This window comes from Electrophorus electricus, chromosome 4, assembly GCF_041902795.1.
Source record: "Electrophorus electricus isolate QZ-2024a chromosome 4, ASM4190279v1, whole genome shotgun sequence".
Classification (NCBI taxonomy): Eukaryota; Metazoa; Chordata; class Actinopteri; order Gymnotiformes; family Gymnotidae; genus Electrophorus; species Electrophorus electricus.
In genome coordinates, this window is record NC_137500.1 from 40,289,971 (window position 1) to 40,297,355 (window position 7,385).

A 7,385-nucleotide genomic window follows, 5' to 3' on the forward strand; every position below is an offset into this window, starting at 1 on the left:
AGTAAGAGGGCTGTCTCAGTGCTGTCTTAGCGCTGTCTCAGTACTGTGCATGTGACAGAAACCAGATTGAAAAGGTTCAAATTGAGTCTGTGTATTTAAGAGAGACTACAGTTGAGAAGCTACAACTTTTCTAATACCTTGGCCAGAAAGGGGAGATTGGAAATGGGCTGGTAACTATCAAGAAGTGCAGAATTTATTCCAGGTTTATTTAAGAATGGGAGTGATAGCTGAGGTTTTGCGTACTGAAGGAACATAACCTAATGTTAGGGACTCATTAATGAGATGACAGATGGGACCAGAAATAGCAGAACAGCAGGTTCATTGGTGTCCTCCATTAGTCCAGAAAACAGGAATAGCAGAGTCAGATGAGTTGTAAGTAGAGAACAGAGGTCTGTGGGAGTGGTGTATATAGCGAGGGCGGAGAGCAATGCCAAGTGACTAGCATAGCATGTAGGTGGAAGAGTCCAGGCGATAGTGAGAACAGAAGCTGCAGAATTGTAATGGCGTGTATTGGAGCAGCATTGCCCAGTACTGACAGGCAGGTAGGCCAGTCACAAATACTCCAAGATAAAAAAAACAGGAAAAAAAGACGCTGCATACAACCAGAAAAGATCACTGCAGATCTTTATTGACAGAGAACCAGTCCGCATCGGTGCGGACTCTGACCTATTTACGATGCTACGCTAGCCATCCTGCTATACCAATCAACAAGCAGCCCAAGAACAGCAAGGACACACATTGCAACCAAACATATCCTAGTACTGGCAGCCAACAAATTATGATCCGTGAAAGAAAAACGGCGTAAAAAGTAAAAGATCCAGTGTGAAGCGGCAACAACAAAAGCGGCAAGAGTACTCCCACTGGAGTCCATGTGATCAATCCCCAATATCATCGGTTGTACAAGTACCAGTACTTGTATTGCAGAAACTTTATAGTGTCCTTATAGAGAAGTCATATAGTCTTTCTATATACTGTCAGATCTTTTACAGAATCTTTCTATGGAGTCCTAGAAAATTTGCACAATTTAAGTGTTTAAACCTTTTTCCTGTAAACAGGAAATTATTACCTCACAATACATGGGAAGGATTAAGATAGTATGACCTGCCCCACTCAGGGCTTAGATAAAAGTGGGTCTTGTATTACAGATGTTTAAGAATCTTTCTATGGAGTTCTAGTCAATTGACTTATTTTTTTTTCTGTTCACTGACAGACCTTTTACAGGATGTTTCTATGTCCTTGTAGATAAAATGTATTTTTTCTGTACTCTGGCAGATCCTTAATAGAATATTTCTGTACTCAAAGAAAAGTTCATTTATTTTAATTTTAGAACATGCAATTTTTAAATAACATTAATTGTACTAACAGGATTTGTGGTCTAACAGGGAAAATGTGTTTTTCCTTTATCCAAGAGCACCATCAAGTGGTAAAACACCTATAGTCTAATTGCATTAGATTTACAGTTGTGTTCAGAATAATAGCAGTCCAACATGACTAACCAGATCAATCATTGTTTTTGGTAGAAATTATATTACTACATGGCAAATAACTTACCAGTGTAGTAGAGTAATAGAAAACCATCAGACCCAACATTCATGATATGCATGCTCCTGTGTTTGCGTAATTAAATAATTAATTGAAACAGGCATGTTCAAAATAATAGCAGTGTGTAGTTCAATTAATGAGGTCATTCATTCTGTGAAAAAAACAGATGTCAATTAGTTGCCCTTATTTAAAGATGAAGCCAACACATGTTGTACATGTATTTCTCTCTAAAAACCTGAGAAAAATGGGTCATTCGAGACATTGTTCAGAAGAACAGCGTACTTTAATTAAAACATTCATTGGAGAGGGGGAAAGGTATTAAGAAGTGCAGAAAATGATGGGCTGCTCGGCTAAAATGATCTCCAATGCTTTAAAATGGAAAGCAAATCAGAGAAACATCGAAGAAAACAGAAGACTACCATTCGAATGGATCAAAGAATAACCAGAACCAGAATGGCAAAGACTCAGCCAATGATCAGCTCCAGGGTGATCAAAGAAGGTCTGAAGTTACCTGTGAGTACTGTCACAATTAGAAGACGCCTGTGTTAAGCTAATCTATCGGCAAGGAAAAAAAAGACGTGCTGAAGAGGTTACAGTTTGCTAAAGAACACATGGACAGACCTAAAGAGAAATGGAGAAACATTTTGTGGACTGATGAAAGTAAGATTGTTCTTTTTGGAACCAGGGGCTGCGGACAGTTTGTCAGATGACCCCCAAACACTGAATTCAAGCCACAGTACACTCTGAAGACAGTGAAGCATGGTGCAGGCATCATGATATGGGGCTGTTTCTCTTACTATGGTGTCGGGCCTATTTATCACATACCAGGGATCATGGATCAGTTTGCATATATCAAAATACTGGAAGAGGTCATGTTGCCTTATGCTGAAGAGGAAATGCCCTTGAAATGGGTGTTTCAACAAGACAACGACCCCAAACACACCAGTAAGCGAGCAGCATCTTTGTTCCAGACCAACAAAATTAAAGTTATGGAGTGGCCAGCCCAATCCCCGGACCTTAATCTGATAGAAAACCTGTGGGGGGACATCAAAAATGCTGTTTCTGCGGCAAAACCAAGAAATGCAGAGGAATTGTGGAAAGTTGTCAAATCATCCTGGGCTGGAATACCTAAAGATTTTCATGTTATAGAGTAAATATTTGAGTTTGTGAAGAAAAATGCAGACACTGCTATTTTTTGAACAGCCCAATATTAATATTTCTTCATTTTATGTAAAGTAATTGATGCGTTTTCTTCATTTTGATTTAGTATATAATGTGCAGTGTTCTCAATGCATGGAAATAGAGTATTATTTACTCATGTTTTTAAACACACTGCTGTTATTTTGAACATAACTGTGTGTGCATCAAAGTTTTGTAATTTTACTAAAATATCAGCAATATTTTGTCACAAAGTTAGTATTTGGCACAAAAGTTAGTTAAATAACTTTTTTAGTTTTTGGACAATGGGCAAAATACTGAGTAGGGCAATGAAACACTGTATCTGCTTACATGCAAACAAACACACATCAGTTACATGTTCCAACAGCCTGTTGCGGAGAGCCATAACAACAGAGTCTCCATTCTTCCACTGGACCCCTCACTTTTCTGCTTGATGTCAGTGTTCAATTTTTCAAAATGTTGCTTTAATCTGGCTGGAAAGAGAACTGGTCTAAAGCATTACAACAGGTAAAAAATATCACAAAGTAAAATGTTTTATTTGAAACATTTTAATGTCATTCTTTGTTCATATTCTAAAGCTCTGCAGAAAGTGAAAGTCAAGGCTGCTATGAACAAACACATACAGTCTAAAGTTTAAATGATGTAGCAATTTTGTACAAGTGCCATTGTAAACTGCCTTAGTTCACATTTCTTTCTGAGACAAATGAGTACAGCATGTAGTGCCTGAACATTCATCTCTGTTTTCTGCATGCGGTGTGATGCAATGAGTGCTGATTTGAGGAAAACAATTTCAGAACACTGTCTTGGTAACATGACATCCATCCTGCTGGACTGTGGAATTTTTAAGACAGTATGGGGCACAACAAAAACAACCATTCAATAAAACATATAATGACTTAAATAACTGCTGCAGCTAGGATTAGTAAGCACAACATCCAAACAGTGTCATCTCAAGTCCAGGTTTACCATGCTCTTTGTGGTGGCCTTGACAGCATGTGTAATTGAAACAGTACCCTTAGGTGCGCTAAGCCTAGTGGGTTAGTTTGGCCTCCTGTTTCAAATATGACACTGAAGTGCAAGGTTGGCTGACTGACCCTCTCCAACAGGTCACATCAATCCAAACTTTCATTGCACATCTGCAATCATTAGGTGTTGCACCGGCCCACATGAAAGCCATCCAGGAGAGTAGGTGCCATGCACAAAGTCAAACACACATACAGTCTAAAGTTTAAATGATGTAGCAGTTTTTTATAAGTGCCATTGTAAACTGCCTTAGTTCACATTTCTCTCTATTATAAATGACTGCAGCATGCAGTGCCTGAACATCCCTCTTCTTTTTCTGCATGCTGTGCGATGCAATGAGTGCTGATTTTTATGAAAACATATTTCCATCACACTCTGTAAGATACCTGAATGTACATAACAGATATGTGCATATGGGTATGCAGCTCAACTGCTACAGCGCTGGCTCATCTGCCTTCCACAGTCCACACCTTCAGCAGAGCTCCCAAGCACAGTGATAGATGAAGGCCAGGGTTACAGACAGCCCCGCAGGCCCAACAGGGACTCATCACTGGGATCAAACTCAACTCACTCTCCTTCCCTGTCCACACCTCCAGTTGCCAGCCAAATTTTTCTCAACACAAAGCACACACAGCCCCAAAGCTTAGAATGATGAAATGTTTGACTGTGAAGGACAACACATTCTTAATCAGCCCCTAATGTACCATCAACAAAACTATACATCTAAGGGAATATTTAAAAAAAGACAAAGGTCATATACAGCAAACTTGTAGTGCTATCATCTGAAAATAATGCACATATAAAACATTTAAAAGCAGTTTGTGAGAATTTCAAGTCAGTTCTACTCATGTCAAGTACCTTTGTGTTTATTCTTTCCAGCAGGATGGATGGCATGTTCTCTGTTGGAGGCTGTTCACCTGTTACTCCTCTGTAAATCCAGAAATAATGAGACTTAAGAATAATGTGACTTCTCTTGTGCCAATCACCTAGGCGTAGGTTCCACTAGGTTTTGCTGTTTCTTTATATCTATGAAATATTTGTTAGATAGTACTACATATACACGTTAGTAGGGGAAAACAGTACAGACTTTGGTAAACGTAGCTTTAAAATTGTGACGTAGATTATGGCAGACATAAATCAAGCATTCACGTATATACAAACCATTCATGAAACTATTCAACCATGTTCCTGCATTGACCTATGGAGAACATGATCTGACACTGGAAAACACAGTAGGCATCGATCCCCAAATCAATTCTGCTTTATATGAAATAGGAATAAGCATGCGTTTCTATTGGACTTCAATTAAACTTCCAAGAAGTCATCACTATGGAAATGCATTTGTGTTTATGTATGATCGCTTGATCAGAAAGTTGTGAAAGAAGAGCCTTTCTAAAGAATACTACATAAAGCCCAACAGAGCCAAATTTTGTTTACATTTTATTTTAGCATTTTATTTTAAAGTTGGAGTGTGATTCACAATCCACACCCACTACAGTTGCCAAGAAGACCCATCGCCCTGCAAATACACAAAGCACATTCCTCCAAATGACAACACCGCGCTGTGCAAATTCTGAAAACTCACGCAACGTCAGAAACGTTGCTACAAATCTAGTCCCAACACAATGGAAGTGCTGTTTGCAGAGGACACAGAGAGGAGGCGGACTTCTGAGACCAGCGCGAAATCTGGGAATTGAAAAAGCAAGTTTTTTTCGGAAACGCAGTGAAATTCAGAAAACGCATGCAACTTCAGAAACGCTACAAATCCATTTCCAAGACAACAGAAATGCTGTTTCCGTAGGACACGCAGCGGAGGTGGACTTCAGTGAGACCAGCGAGAAGCAGCAACAACCAAGTGAAAAGTAAGTTTTTAGGTTACCACGGTTTTATCATGGCTGGTTATTCGTGCTATACATTCTTACGTATTTATTTATGCTTGGCTGTCCATATCGCATCCTTAAAAACGCTGATAAAAATCCCATTTAACACAGTTCAGGTTCTGTCTAAATACCTGGCTACTATTTCACAGAATAGTAGTCAATCTAATGAGATGCTGCATAATACAACTCTGGTTTCTGGCTAAATACCTACAATTAGAGTGTTTTGCATGCTTGTATCTATAAGCATCACACTTCAGATAAGATGAGAACAAGATAGTTGACCAGCATGACCAATGACCAAACTGGTCGCCCACTATAATCAAATTGAGATTTGACCAGTATGACCCTGCTGCTTGATCATACTGGTTGAGCATCTTGATCAAGTTGTTTATGCTGCTGGACCCGCTGTCTAGTTGTTCAGTGTAGTGTCTCAGCTAAACCATCAAACCTGAACCAAAACGTAGCCTTTGCTGGTCTACCACTTTAGCCAGTTGGTTTAACAGCATAAGGTACATCTATTACCTGGATGTCCATTTTTTTCAACTATCTTGACCATCGTTGACCAGATTAGATCAACTGACACCAGCAAATTAGCTAGATGCAGATCTATTCTAACAGTGCAATAAATAATAATAGAAAAGTAATAACATAATTTAGGTATTTAAAGAAAACAATTCATGAGATAGAATGTCCGCACAATTTGCATATCACAAAGACATCACCTATTCTAAACTGTAAATATTAGTGTCAGTAGTTACATACACTTACAGAGCATTATATTTGCATTTTCTTCTGTTTTCAGATCACAATGTTTTGTCCTTTCTGTTGCTTCGGATAGGAACAAACTCCTAAGTTTTGCAGCTCTTGTGGGTGTAATGTACAGTTTTTATAAGAGGCCATTGATGTAATTAAATTTAAAAATTATCTGTATACTACTTTCTCAAAGACTAAAACTAACAGTATGTGTGTGAAAAATAGGTGGTGTTGAGGTAACTAAAAGAGTGTTTACAGGGAAAAGAGGCTTAACTAAATTTTAATTTTAATTTTACAAAATCTAGTCCCATATTCTTAAAGCTTCTCAAAGCATGAGGGCTAAGCTAAGATCAAATTTTTGTCTTATTTACAACACTGACATAAACAAATCCTAGATCAGCTTTGAGAAGCTTTATGAATATGCACCCCAATTAAATAATCTCCAAGATAATATTTAAATGGTTATTGTAAAATTATTAATGAAAATATAACTTAAGATCAGTTCTGTTTTCAAGGTGAATTTTAGATACTGTGTATCTTCAGAATTACAAGGCTATCTTGGGATATACGGTATCCTAATTAACCCCAATCCCTTCACCTGTGTGACTCAGTCCAACTTCAAAGATCTTATTCACCCATTTGGCTATTATCCCTGCAGTCCTTCAACTATCTGACCAACATCTCTGGTAACTAAAACAACGCTGGATTGTGGTGAGGACTGTCTTGTTAAGCCCTGAAGCACTGCCTTCACATGTGCAGAGACTGGTTTCAGAGACAGAGACTTTTTTATGTATTTTGTGCATAATAGATGGGTATGGTTGTGTAATTTATTTCTGCATCTGTATGCTTTGATAACCCCTTATATAATAACACTTTTGGCCAAAATGGGGCAGGAAAGGTTAAATAATTAACATGTATTTTGTTTTGCATTCAAGGTACAAGTAATGTTTCCTTCAACCCTCTTTTTGAAGGACAAGCTGACTGTTATAACTGAGTTCGGGAAATGGT